Source organism: Rhinolophus hipposideros (assembly GCF_964194185.1).
Source record: "Rhinolophus hipposideros genome assembly, chromosome: 15".
In the NCBI taxonomy this organism is placed as follows: Eukaryota; Metazoa; Chordata; class Mammalia; order Chiroptera; family Rhinolophidae; genus Rhinolophus; species Rhinolophus hipposideros.
The window spans coordinates 26,987,447-27,002,610 of NC_138061.1; the positions used below are offsets into that span (position 1 = coordinate 26,987,447).

The 15,164-nt window shown below is 45.4% G+C and overlaps 1 protein-coding gene across 1 annotated transcript in view; it reads left to right on the top strand.

The window, feature by feature from the left end:
• Window positions 1–15,164, top strand: part of TLL2 (tolloid like 2) — a gene marked incomplete at its 3' end in the record, with an annotated part of 113,939 nt that overhangs the window by 28,957 nt on the left and 69,818 nt on the right. The window lies entirely within an intron of this gene.

A 15,164-nucleotide genomic window follows, 5' to 3' on the forward strand; every position in this document is an offset into this window, starting at 1 on the left:
GTTACTTGGTGACTAAGGCTCACAGGTACCAAACGTTACACTGTCTCTGCTACCTGTGACACCTCCACCCACCCTTCCTTTCTCTTGAGACTTTTAAAAAAATATTGTGGTGAGAACACTATGTGAAATTTCCCCTGTTAACAAATTTTTAAGTGTGCACTACAGTATTATAAACTACAGGCATGATGTGGTATGGCAGATCTCCAGAACTTACTCATCTTGCATACCTGAAGCTTTATACTCTTTTTCTGAACACATATCATGGGCCAAATGCAGTGCTGGAGAGAGAAAGAGGAATAAGAAGAGATCTCTGCCTTCAAAGCAACATTTCACGGCAGGCAGAGTTTAGACCTGGACAAGCTCTCTGACATCTCTAAGGTTCAGTTTACCATCTATAAAATGGGGATGAAACCAACACTCAGCTCCATAGCGGGTTGGGAGGATCAGCTCCTGTGATACTGGGCTAGCCTGCTGCCTGGCACATAGTACCTTCTCAGGCACTGGCAGATATTATCACTAAGGTGCTCCCAATCTAGTGGAATGAGACTGAAATATAAATTGATACACTGTAATCCCTCCATGCAAGTGCTGTAATGACCCAGGAGCAGTGGGAAGAGAGAAGAGCGAGTGGAGAAACATACTAGGTGAGCCAAGAAAGGCATCATGGAAATGGGCACTCTTACATTGTGTCTTGAAGAATGACTAGGAGTTCCTTAGGTGAAGAATCATAGGAAGACATATCAGGCAGAGAGGAAGCAGTGTGCAAGGTGAGTGTGAGAGGGGCTCTCTTTATTTAGGGAACAGAGGGAAAGTGTAGTCACTGGAGGGTGGCTTTTTGGGGGGCAGAGGGGTTGTGATAAGGAGATGCAGCTGGAGAGGTGGGCTGGGGAAGATGGTGAAGGTACCTGTCAGAGGGGTGGGTGGGAAGGGTCAGCCTTGTGGTCTAAGAACTTAGTGCCTATCTTTTCTTTCCTTCTTCCCTGTGAGCTAAGAGAGGGCAGAGTCTACGTTATATTAAGCTTTGGAACCCCTATAGGTGGCCCAGCTTCTTCTACCTGAAAGGCATTGGCCAGCATCGGTGGAGAAGGGAGAAGGAAGAGGTAGGCAGTGGCTGGCAGACCCTGGAGCCATCTCCCGGGGTCCTCAGTGACAAAGTGCTCCAACAGGGCTTTGCTTCCAGGAAGGTGGTTAAAACACTGGTCACAGTTATGGACTTGGGGGTCAGACAGCCTGGGTTTGAATCCTTGATCTGGGCCTCTTCCTTCATCTGTCAAGCAGGAATAGTAATGTGAGGACAAAAACAAAAAAACAAAAAAGAAAATGTGTAAAGTGCTTAGCACAGTGTCTGGCACATAATACATGCTCAATAATATCAGGTCTGCCTCTTCCTCCTCATTGTTATTAGTAGTGTTTGCATAAAGACCAGTGACGTGTGAGGGTTTAAGGTTAAAATAGAGAATGGAGGAAATTTGCCATGTGCTGCAGGGAACGTCAGGGGCTTAGGCTTGAGGCCTTTGAAACATGTCCCCTCCTGGTGTTTCTGCCTTCCCAAGCTTGGTGTGTGTGAGTGTGTGTGTGTGTGTGTGTGTGTGTATTTTTTTCCAGTGTGTTTTTATGGCAAGCTGATTTTTATCCCGATTACTTTGGTCTGAGGGCCTAGAATGCTTTGCGTCTATCTAGAATAGTTATTTTATTTTCAGATTGGGAATACATTTTATTGTTTTTGCTGATTAAACTAATGCTGCCAGTTGTTTTTAAAAAAAAAAAAGTCCAATAGTTCAAAATTGTAGCAAGTGACAATCCCCTGTGACCCCAGCCCCAGGGATGTATCGTCAGCATTACCTGTTTGCTGGATTCCTTCCAGGCGTACTGCCCTTGGGCCGTGCACATACAGAGATTTTTTTAAAACATAAAAGGGATTTTTCTCAACATGCTCTCGTGTAACTTGTGTCTTTCACTTGACACACGTCATGGACATCTTTTCGTGCAGCACATTGTGATCTCTCACATTTAATGTACAGCTCTGCCACAAGTTATTGAACAGACGGGAATGAAGGTTGTTTTCCTTTATTCCTGTAACTTTTTTTCCCTATTAGAAACATTGCTACGGTGAACAATGTTGAACATTAACCTTTAAACATTTGCTTTGATTTTTTAAAACTTAAATTAAAAAGGAACCACACCTTTATTGCCATTTCATAGTTCCACATGTTTGAAAGGACGTCTTCGTAGGTGTAGGTTATCTCACTTGCCAGCTTTAATACGTTCACCTGATGATTTTGTGTGTGTGAGGCTCAAGGTGAATCCTTGGAGGGAGTTAGGATTCAGTACAGCCCCTGCAGGGCTCCTTTCCCTGGCTCATCCTGTGAACTTGGGGCTGCTTTCCTGGCTGCAGGATGAATCAATGTCATTGCCCTAGAAGGGATCTGGTTGGCCTCATTTCCTAGAAGAGCCCAATGTCCCAAGCTCAGTCAGTGGCAGAACCAGCACTAGAACCCAGGTTTCCCACCTCACAGGCTATGTGTCTTCCCATGTACCCATGTGTCCACCCATCTGGGTTCTTAGTTAGAAGGAACGAGAACAACAGGTGCATGGAAACATTCCTTTGCCATCACTGGAAGGTAGGCTGGAGTCTACCTGGGCCAAGGCGTGAGCTAAGACACACTAAGGTGTGTGTCTGGGTTGGTTTAATAGCCCACTCAGGGTGTTGCACTGGCCACACACACAAAAAAAGCCACTGAGGACTCTGGGACCCCCAGTAGGGAGCACCCTCCCTGTTCACTTAGGGCCCCGGCTCAGGGTGATTAGTTTCAATCAGTCTTCCTGCCTCGAGTCTCTCTCCCCCCATCCTGCTTCCAATTGATCTTCCTGGCCCCGACCTTGCAGCCACTGTCCTGGGTTGAATAGCGTCCCTCCAAATTCATGTCTACCTGAAACCTCAGAATGTGACCTTATTTGCAAATAGAGTCTTTGGAGATCTAATTCATTAGGGATCTTGAGATGAGATCTTAGGATGGACCTTAAGTCCAATGGTTGGAGTCCTCATAAGAAGAGGAGACACAGAGAGATACAGAGAGGAAGGCCATGTGAAGATGCAGAGCTCCAGCACTGTGAGAGAATAGATTTCGGTTTTTGTGTGTTTTTTTTTAAGATTTTTTTTTTTTTATTGGGGAAGGGGAACAGGACTTTATTGGGGAACAGTTTTGTACAGGACTTTTCCAAGTCAAGTTGTTGTCCTTTCAGTCTTAGTTGTGGAGGGCGCAGCTCAGCTCCAGGTCCAGTTGCCATTGCTAGTTGCAGGGGGCGCAGCCCACCATCCCTTGCAGGAGTCGAACCGGCAACCTTGTGGTTGAGAGCCCACACTCCAACCAACTGAGCCATCCGGGAGCTCAGCGGCAGCTCAGCTCAAGGTGCTGTGTTCAATCTTAGTTGCAGGGGGCAGAGCCCACCATCCCTTGTGGGATTCGAGGAATTGAACTGGCAATCTTGTGGTTGAGAGCCCACTGGCCCATGTGGGAATCGAACCGGCAGCCTTTGGGGTTAGGAGCACAGAGCTCTAACTGCCTGAGCAACCAGGCTGGGCCCAATTTCTGTTGTTTTAAGCCACATACTTTGTAGTAATTTGTTATGGCAGCCTAGGAGACTGATACAAGTATGCTCCTTAAACCCTTCAGTGGCTCGCTGTCACTTCTCAGAACATTCCTTAGTCTGACCCCCAAGGCCCTCCATGCTTTGTCCACAACCTGCATATTCAGCTCCCTTCTCTCTCCTCATCCTCCAGCCAAACACAGTGACACTGTGTCTGTACAGGCCCTGAGTGCCCTTCCTTGCAGGCTGTGTTCCAGCTATGTCCTTTGCTTCAAATCTGCATCTGACAGAAAAAGAAATGCAGGTGTAGAGAAAGCCAGTGACTCACCCAGGACCCTACAACTGGTGTGCATTCAGCACAGCACCCAGCTTGGAAGACTGCCTGAGTTGACAGTGCTGTTAAAATTAGCCTCATTTTGTATTTGGGATTGCTTCCAATTTTTGGACAGGCCCATTTCCCTGCCACAGGAGCTGCCAGAGGAAATGGCAACAGCATTTTGGCTGTGTGTGTCGGGGGGCAAGGAGGCAAGAGTGCATTCTTGAGGAAGGGAAAGTCCCGTGTGCATTCTATTTGCAGTGAGAAGAATGGGAATTCTGGGCAGGCCTGGCCAAGCTGCTGTATGAATGGGGCCCTTGCATTCACATTGCAGAATTTCCTACAGCTGCTAATCGGATTAGCTGTGTAGTGAAGGAAGTACTTAGCAGGACACGCACACAGGCACACACGCAGGCACACACACGCCCCACCCTCTTGCTTCCTCTTTGAAGGGATGGTGCCGAGCCTGACGGCTCAGTTTCTGAGTTCTGAGACACCTCTTCTCCTAACCACATGAGATGTGGAGGAAAGGCCTGTGTGGCTGATATCTTGGACCTTTTGTGTGTTTGTTTCTTCCTTAGAGTCCAGGAAGACCATGTTGCACACTCCCGTCTTTGCAAATGTCTGGAAACCTGGAGAGGAAATCTCACTTTGCAGTTATCGCCGTCCGGATAATGGATCTGATTTCTTGACCTTTGTAACGAGGACTCCCAAAGGGGAAATGGTTTTAATTACTTATTGGCTCTGACAGAAGCTGATGTTTCCCATCTTGTCTATTCTGAGCTACTGGGCCGTGTCCATGGCTATTTAAGAAACCAGCCTTGCTCTAAATGCTCATTTCACCTCTGTGTCCCAGACTCCACACTTCCTAAATGCCTTGGGATTCTTTGTCTTTGCAGTATTCTGCCAGCACCCCTATGGGGTCTCTGGAGCTGGGCCTGCACCACTGTGATCTGATCAGATCCTTAGATTTAGATCTCACCAGCACATGGAAAATCTCTGTCAATCCCCAACACAAAGCCTTCCTGAATCCTCCTGAGTCAAACTCGGGGTCATAAAGTTGGCCGTACAGAGATCTGAAAATGGATTAGATGCTCATTCTTCTTTAACAGCAACGACACAGAGAACAATAATAACTACCATGTGATGTGCACTACTTATACCTCGTATATGTTATGGCCATGATCTCATGGAATCTTCACACAACAGCTCTGTGTGGCAGGTACTGTTAGTACCGCTAGATGTGAAAGCTAATGTTCAGATTGGTACGTAACCTGTCTTTGACTACGCAACTAGTTATTGGCAGAGCCAAGGTTAGGACTTAACTGTCTGACGTCTAAGCCTCTGTATTCCATTGCTTCTAGAAACAGCTGTTGGCACCACCACTAACCCTGTCCCCTGGAGCTATGAGGACTTGGTCTCTCCATCTTTACCTTTGGGAGGTAATAGGAAAAGACAAGGATGTGTTCCATGTATTGATGGGGCTACACCCCCTCCTGCCCTCTCTTATCCCAGGGGACCACTCAGTGTGTGCCTTGCCACATCCACCGGACTGTCAATAGCTGTGACTTGTCCTCGTTTGGTCTTGGCTCTCCATCTTGAATTCCAGCATCAGGCTAGGCACATGAATGGTGCCAGACAAACATTTGTGAATTGTGCATGGTGCCCTGAACCTCAGAAGCATGGTGGCCTCCTAGCTTCTCTGCTCCTCCCACAAGCCAGGTGGGATTAGGGCTGTTTGTTTGAATATGTGATGCCTCAGTCTCAGCCAGGAGTGGGTGCCAGCAATGAAAGAAAGGCTCACGCTCAGGGGTGGAGCCTTTATGTTGGGCTAGCCCAGACGACCTTGCAGGGAGTATCTGAAAAGGGCATCCAGAGGAGGGATGGTCCAGTAGGCAGCATTTCCACGTGGAGAGAAGTCCTCAAGTGACAGCTGTCATCAGGCAGGGGTTGGTGTTGGGGTCTAGCCAGCCTGGGGCATAGGGCCTGATGGAAGCAGAGCAGGGCCGTGGGGAGGCAGTAATGTTCATGTGAGGGCAGAGACCCTGGCACATAGCATTAGAGAGGCCTTTCGTAGAACTCACAGAAAGTTCCAGTTCTGTGCTGGGAGCTCAGAAGAACAAGGCAAGGACCCCTGGTTCTTCTAGGACGTGAGTATTAGGGAGCACAATGAGTCAGAAGCTTGGCCTGAGAGAATAAGATGGGGACGAGCGTCAGAAATTAAGCCGAATCCCACAGATCAAAATCGGGGCCAAGATGTGCTGTTGAGACCCTCAAGAGTTGAGCCCAAATGCTTCAAATCCCCTGAAGGAGGACAGGGTTGGTTGGCTCAGCCCGTAGACAACAGTGGGCAGCTGGGAGGCGGAGCTGGAACTGGGCAAGGCCTGGCAGTTATTCCGCCCATAAAGTTTTCAATTTAGTAAGATGATTTGAGATGATAAAGAGGCATCTGATAAAACGCACATCTGTTCTTTGGGAAGGAGAAAAGAATGCAACATAAGGACTCTATCAGCTCATTCCCTGGGGCCTCATTCGGAGGCTGACTTATACCTTGGATTGAAGCCATAGTTCACTGTGAACTTGAAGTGTTGGGAAAAGTAAATTCACCTTTTGGTTGATTTTTACTGTGGTTGCATTGATCAGAATTTGGAGAAACTGAGCTGGGCTTCTTCTTGGAGCCACAGAAGGGCTCAGAACCGATTAGGGGAGGGGTAGTGGCCACCCATGGACATCCACCTATCCAGGGAGCCGTTGTCCCAGACCTCCTCATAGGCCACAAATCTGGGAGCCTGAGTCTAAATGGGGAGATTAACTTGAGATCCAGGACAAACAAGAGCTTAGGACCTGACATTCCAGACAACTTCCTTTCAGTTTCAAGATACCAAATGCCACTCAAGATAGATCAAGTAAAGGACTTTATTTAAGACTATAGTCTCATGGCCATCTAAGACAGAAGTAGAAGAGCCAGCCTCTTGGGGATTGGACTAGAAATTAGAGAGAAAGAAACAAGCTGGCTTTTCTTCTCAGAGGCGATGGGTGAGCAAACTGACCTCTCCCAGGTGTGGAGGTGTGGAGGTAGCTCCCTTTGGGTTTAATCTAGTCATGGGGAGAAGCCTGGTAACCTCATATCTACTTTGTCATTATATTATGTGCATAGGAAAACACTGGATGAGTTCCTATCAGCCATTTTAATGCATGGAATTTGGGGACATAGCCTTGTAAGAGATGGGCATGGAGTGTATCAAATAAGGGTCCAACTTTGCCTCTCAGTTTTGGCCAAAAGATTGTGCTTCACTTCCCCAAGCATCACTGTTTGGTTCTTTTGAATCTGATTCTATTTTCGCTCTCCTTTAACTACATATGTTTTTGTTTGTATTTATTAGATGGTATTCTGTGTTTCCTGTTCTTAATTGAAATAGTAGTTGATTGGAGGGCTACATAAATAAAAAGCAGAATGAAATAACATAAAAAATATTCCCCACCCTGACTTAAGAGAACCTGTCATGGATCCTTTTTCACAAAATAAAGGGTGCTTTTATCCCATAAGTAGTCACCCCCTACAATTTTTGAACTTAGCATTTGTAGTTTTCTTAAAGCTGTGCACCTTTGCTCTGTATTTCTTGGCCTCTTTTAGATATGTGCATTTTGTGACCGCTGAGAATTGACCTTCGTTTCCAATGTATTTACTACTCAAGTATTTTGTTACTGGGCATGATGGTAAACTAAATTGTTTGGGGACAAAACCAGTGCCACGACCCTTTAGAGTTACCCACTGCACAGCAGATCTTGGCCATGTTATTTCACCTCATGGGACCTCAGTTTCCTTATCTGTATAATGGATGGTTGAACCCTAAGATCCCTGAGGGACAAGAATGAGTGTCTCTTGGTTATGTTGCCAAAGATAATGAATGTAGAGGGACTCAATGCGTGGTATCTACTGCATGCACGGCTGATTAGGTAACCACAGTGTCTTTGGCTCCTCCTTCAGTGTGCCTCCTGGAATTTCAGAATAGTCTGCTCAAACTGCATCTCACCTAAGACCTTCCAGAGACCCTCTGGTGGGCTCCCATAGGCGTTGGCAGAAATGTGGCTATGGCCTTTCTTTGTGCCATCTTAGAAAACAACAACAAATAGCAATGAGCTGGAGAAGGAGGTTAAGAAAGGTCAGCCTGCCTCCCACAGCGGAATTATGTGAGGATGAAGACACTGCACCAGTGACAGTGGGCTGCATTGGGAAGCTCGAGGGGCAGCAGGTGGCCCCACTGGTATGAGTTTGGGATGAGGCTCCTCCACCCCATCATGCTGTCCTGTGACTGACATGCAGGACAAAGTCGCATTTCTTTGGGGGCTGTTCACACCGATGTTTGCAGGCCATTATTTCTGTGGCTTCCAAGGAGGTCCAGAGAGAGAAGGTAGTGATGGCGGCTGGAGTTGCCAATGGACTCTCATCCTGTGTTCTGGTCATCTTATTTTTCTTAGGTGTCCTTGAATGATCCTGTTTACCCAAAACAGTGAGACAAAAGCCCCAGCTGGCCTTATCATGGAGCTTCTGAACTTTATCCGCCCTGTCCTGCTCCTGCAGCGCCTTGCTTTCTGCTTCCCAGGTCCTCCATAACGCTCCTGCGTCCCTTGGCTGCCATTGCCCAAGGAACTCCTGTCTTCTCTCACATTGGCACCCCCTACAGGCATGACTTTTCCAATCACTCTGCATCCCAGAGGTCCTAAGGGGTCAGCCCATGAGCCAAATCTGGTCTGCAGATGTGCTTTGTTTATTTTGTAGTGCATAAGTTTTTTTTTTTAACTTACTGCCAACATTTAAAAATCAGTTTTCTCATAAATATCCAGAATTCTGGCTTCTCTTGAAAAGTTGGAAGATCTGGCGATGCTAGTCTAGCAACCCCACATGGCAATAATCAGCAGAGTTTTATAATGATGGGTTGAACTCAAGAGGACCAGGTGCTCTGCGGTTTGCCACCGACCCCACTACTCCCTAACCATATTTCACACCTGACCTTTTCCACTCTGATATATTCTGTGCCTGGCCTCCCAACTCTAGGCATTTGAGGTGGCATCTTGGGCTGCTGGGTAAGGGACACCATCCTTGGGCCTTCATTCAGGTCCCATAAGACTGGCCAGGGCCACTTCTCTCTTCTCCATCAAGGGAGGAAGGTCCTCGAGCTTTAACTATTGCCTGGCTGTCTGGAAAATGGTCCTGCCTCTGCAACCTAATTTCTTCTTTTCCATGAGCTTTCAGTCTCTGGCTCCTGCTTGATATACAGCATGCCATGTCCTAGGCTCTGGAAGGCACTGGGGGGAAATGACAGAAAAGGCCAACTGGACACTCAGTGTCTTGCAGGGGGTGGATTGTGGCCCAGAACATGCATTGGCATCAGAATAGGTTCTTCCTGTCCCAGTGAATCAATGGGATGGAACCATTAATAGGTATTAACCTCTCTGAAACAAAAGGCCCATTACACTTCACTGACATATGCCATCACCCGAAAAACCAGTGGTCATCTCAGCCTCTATTTACCAGTACTATCCTTACAGGTAAAGCCACTGCTATGCATTTCTCCTTGAACTAAACCGACTTCTGTTCGGAAAGGTCAAAGACAGGCCATGAAGCTCCATGCTGTTCTTTCTGCTTCTCTCCTCCGGTTCTCTGGAGAGGGCTTGGGTTGGCCTCCTCCTTTCTTTGATTTCCTGAGTTCCTTTGTACTGTTTCTGTGACCCAATTCATGGGGTTTGCCGTTTGAGACATTTCTAATCTTTATTGGTCATTTGGTTGTCTGTGCAAAGGCCATGTGATAAAATCCTAAGATTTTCTGAGGACAAACACGCTTTACCTCATCGAGCCTCAGTTTCCTCCTTTGTAAAAAGGAGATAATAATACCTTACCCCACACCAGTGCAGTGACAATTAGAGGAGATAATATATGCAAGCAATTAGTTGATCTAATTCAGTCCAATTCAAATGGATGTATTTGTTAAGCGTCTGCTATGAACACCGCACAGGGGAGATAAACAGGATGTTGTCTCCGTCCTCAAGGGGTTAATTGTCTTGTAGGGACAACAGACTGGTTCACAATTATACCACGGGTCTGGTAGGATCAGGGCCAGGAGCTCCGTGAGAGCAGGAATTGTGTCTGATCTCTTTGTCTGTCCCTGGCACCTGGTACAGTGCCTGGCACAGAAAGGTGCCCCATAAAAGCTTGATGAAAGAGGAAATGAATGAATGAATGAATGAATGGCCATGAGGGAGATGTAAATGGAGCAGAGAGGAGGGCGATGGCTTCATGGAAGAGGCTGCACTCGGCCTTGAAGGATTTGAATTAGGGTTGTAGGGCCTTGCAGGTGGAGGCAGAGCATGAACAAAGCCATGGAGAGGGGACTTGGCCGTCAGAACTGAGCAGTTTAGGGTAGTTGGCAGGTGGGTGAGAGGGTGCGACTTGGGGGTGGGGAGAGACATTGGAAAGGAATGTTGGCACCACACTCCGGTGGGACTTGGGCGGAGGGCTGGCACTCTGTAAGGCTGTCCTCTTCCTTCCCTCGTGCCCGGAAAGTCTGTTCCTCACCTGGGTTTTCCCTCGAACCTAGCCAGTCCTTCTCTGGGAATCCTCTGCATGCCATGTCTTCCGCTTTCTCCCGGACTGGACAGCAGGCTCTGCCTTACCTCTGTGAATTACCATTTATCTGAGCAGCCCCAGTGCCTCGTCCTGTGACAGACACATTTTAGATGCTCAGCAAATTTGCTGAATAAATGATTCTTCATAAAATGCAAGTTCCGCGTCCACCTGACTGGGAGTGCTACCACTGATCTCTTTATTTTGCTGCTTTCGTAGTTGGAACGTGGTACTTTATTTTTGCTTTAATTTTCATTTCTCAAGGGTGAACTTCTATACTAATTAGATTTTTGTTCTGTAACATGTTCACTAATTTCCTTTACCCATATGTCTCTAGGATATAGTTTTTCTCACTGATTTGCATGAGATACTTACGATATATAATGGATAGTAAGCATTTGTCATCTTCAGCAGGTATTTTGCCTTGTAAGTGTGATTTGTTTTCATTTTAAGGAATTAGTCTTTCTGATATACAAAGTTTTAAAGTTTCTGAAGCTAACTACATCAAATCAATTTTTTTTTCTTATACTTCTATATACATGAAATTATTCCTACTACAGCTTTGGGAAATAACATATTTCTTCTAAATCTTTTCCATGATTTGTTTCTTTATGCTTAACTCTTTCTTTCAATCCACTTGGGTTTTATTTGGGGATAGGGTTCATACCCTTCTGAATAATAATCTAACTTCTGAATAATCTCAACACTATCTAATTCATACGTATTCTTTCCCCGTATCTGGCGATGTCTCCTTTCTCACACAGTGTGTGTTTCTATATGTAGTGTTAGCATTTATGTCCCATTCATCTATATGTCTTTTCATGTTAGTTTCTTTATATGTTTTAATATTTGGTGGGGTCTATCCTTCCTCATTGCCCTTGCTCCTCATTTTTAGATGTTTCTTAAATAGTTTCACTTGTGTGTTCGTCTAGATGAATTTGAGAATCACTTTTCTACAAAAACCTAAGAAAATCCCAACAAAATTCTCAGAATTTGAATTGTGATTGCATTAAACCCTTAATTTGGGGTTAAACCTTAATTTGGGGAAACTGACACATTTATCCTATTTACCCAGTTCATCCAGGAACATGGCATGTCTTTACTGATTGTTTTTATAAGTTGCAATGAAAGTGTATAATTCTACTCTTGCAGTGATACACATTTCCCATTAAAGTTATCCCAAGTCTTTCATGTCAACTATTTTGAATGGGCCCTCTGAAATTTTCTGTTCTATGAGCGTATTTCAGCATGAAGAATGGCCACATGGGTGCCTTTATGGTGTCTCAGAGCTGAGGAAGGTGTTCCTTCCACCTCCCTTGTCATATCCCACTGGTTACCCAGTTATGTTCGCCCATCACCAAACCAGCTCTCCTAAACACCCTCTTCTCCGTCCCCACAGTCATCACTTCTTACCTGGAGACAGGCATTAACGTCCGTCTCCTGTAGCCTCACGTCCTGCAGCCTCCCTTTCCCTAGTCCTCCCTCCCACCAGCAGACATCGCCTGTGTGCGTCACTGAAGAAGACAGAGCTTGCTTTTTAGAGGGTGTCAGGGAGGCAGGCAATAAACACATAAGCAAATAAAGGAGATCGTCACTGCTAATGCTCAGTAATCCCCAAAGGAAATAAATGGGGACTGAGAAGTTTCTTGTAGAAACTTCCTCCTAAGCATTCTGCTTGTTGGTCCAAATTTTGACCTTCAGTGTCTCAGAGAACTTAATTGGTATCCATCATGCTCCCAGGTCTCTGTGCTCCCTTCTTGCCTCATGTTAGTCATATACCTGGTGTGCCTGAATTTCTCTTTGCTACGCTTCTCTAGTGCCCCACTGCAGCCACGCCCAATGATCCCCGGTTTTAGAAGCACCCCACAGCAAGCTTCGGGAAATCTCTGTGAAGGAGAAGTCCCCCCAAATCCCCAAGTGCCTCTAAGAACTAGCAGTTCTCCTCTACAGCTTTGTAGAACTCAAAAGGACCAAACCCCACTGGAAGTTCAGGTGACAGTCATTGCTGGGAGGGAGAAAGAGGCTACTCCTTTCTTATCTGTCTTCTCCTCCATCTCTCCCATTTCTCTAAATAAAACTGGATGTATTCTCAGACCCTGCTAAAGTTTTGGCCATGGGGTAGGGTAAAGATAAGCTGTCACCTGTCAGGCCTGAATTATCGGGCCTGTCCTGAATTGGGAGATGCTGCGGTATGGTTGGCTGGTGTCTGGGGGTGGGGGCCTCCACTAACTGGATAGGGAGGGCTCGGTACAGCTATGCTCCTGGCTAGAGTTTCGGCTACATTATGGTGAAGATAGAAGAGGCTGAGGCCTTCTAAGGTGACCTGAAGAGTACTGATTAGTAAGGGTATGGGGTCCCCACAATGTGCCAGGCACTGTATTTGGGGGTGCTCACAACCTGACAAGTTAGCTTCTATTTTGTCCATTTTTATGGATGAGGAAACTGAGGCTCAGAGAAATTAAATATCTTGCCAAAGATCACTTTGGTCAACAAAGCTGTGCTACCAAGCTGAGCATGTTGTTTCCCTTCTATGTTCTATCCTGCAAGACTCCCTTCCATCTCTACTTATTGAAACCCTTATTGTCCGTAAATGGCCACCTCCAGAAAGCCCTCCTGGACTTCCATGTTAGGAGTGGGATTTCCATCACCTGATTGCTCTCACGGTTCTTTGTGTTTTATGGCTTCTATGGGTGGGGTAGTATTGGGTTTCCAACTACATCTCCCACATGGCATAGTACATTGTGGAACTGACTTGATTCAAAGCAAGTGTTGAGTCGTGGCCCAAAATGGGTATCTTAGGTGGCTCTGAGGGATTGTGGTGGTTCTGAGCTCAGCTGGAAGTGAAGGGGCTCCTTTTTGCCTGGAGGGAACCATTTTCTATTCCTAAGGAAGAGCCTGCTCAGTCTTCAAGGACATCTGGTCTAATCCCTGGGTTAGCGGCTGGGAGCTCTGTCAGTGCATGTCTAGGGAAGTCTCCTGGTAGGGAAGGTGGACAGTGGTTTGCTAGGGCAGCTTCCCTTGGGGGTTCAGGTTCCCAGTCATCACCTGCGCTTTCCTCTTCTTCCTCAGAGGCCCCAACACCAAGCAAAATGGATACCTGACTGGAGGCTCTGGGAAGAGAGAGCTCAAATTTTTTTTTTCTTTCTGTGTTTTGTTGATAATATTTTTCATAATTTTTTAAATTAAATTTATTGAGGTGACAATTGTTAGTAAATTTACATAGATTTCAGGTGTACAATTCTGTATTACATCATCTATAAATCCCATTGTGTGTTCACCACCCAGAGTCAATTCTCCTTCCATCACCATATATTTGATCCCCCTTACCCTCATCACCCACCCCCCACCCCCTTACCCTCTGGTAACCACTAAATTATTGTCTGTGTCTATGAGTTTTTCTTAGAGAGAGCTCAAATTTGCATGATTAAGATGCTTCCCATGAGCTTCTGCCTGGGGCGGGAGCAAATTCTGAGGTTTCTTCGGCCAGTGAGGGACACAGGTGGGAGCCAGTTAAACTGACTGGGAAAGGGAGAGCTGGATCTCGGAAGAGCTCACCCAACCCTGTCTGAGAGAAGGTTCTGATAGAAACTCTTGAGTTCCATCTTGCCAAGTTGTGGGCTTATTATTTTTTTGCTTTTATTGGTTAGTGTAGATAATCTGAAAAAAAGACTGGACCACAACTTTCCATCTGCATAAACACAGCTATGTTTTCTTCCCATTGGAAAGAAAGGTTTCCCCGGCAACCATCTGTGTGTGTGCACGTGTGTACACACATGTACATGTGTGTACGTGTGTATGCATGTGTACACGTGTGTACGTGTGTGTGTGCATACACACTACATAGTACAGAGCACACGTTTTTAGGCAAAGTGTATAGTGTAATTTAGTTCTTCTTTTTGAAAATCCTTTTTATTTCCTGATTTTAAAAAATATTGAACAAAATTGGTAAAGTACAAAAAGTGTATAAGAAAATAAAATTCATTCAAAAATCACCAACCAGAGGTAATCACAATGGACACTATAGGCTTATCCAGCCAGTCTTTTTCCTTTTTCTTTCTTTTTTGTATATGCTTAAAAACAAACAAACAAAAAAGATGGAACCATACTCGATTTTATTGGAATCATACTGGGTACTATTTCCTAACCTGTTTTTTGACTTGTACTATGAACATTTTTTCCATTTAGCCAACTTTCTTCTACAACACTTGAAAAGGTTACACAGTGTTTCATTATATCATAATTCATCTTACCATTCCCCTGCTGGGTGTGGTCATTACAGTCTTTATTATGAAAACTGTTCAGATGAACATCCATTGACTTCACTGCCAGTCAATTCTTAGGACCAAAATCCAGAAGTCATCTTATTAGATCAAAGTCATGTTATTGCCTATTTTAAAAGACTTTGATACCTCTTGCTAAATTACCTCATTAAAACGCTATCCATTTATATTGTTCCTCCACCAGCAGTGTATAAGAATTCCCTTTCTGTTTTTACACTCGCCAATTCATTAACAAAAACTGGTAATAATCCTTACACTTTTCACTAACAAAAACAATTCATTTTCATTAACAAAAACTGGTAATAATCCTTTAACTCATTTTCCTTTCCCTTCTGCAGCATTTGAAATTTGGCATAGA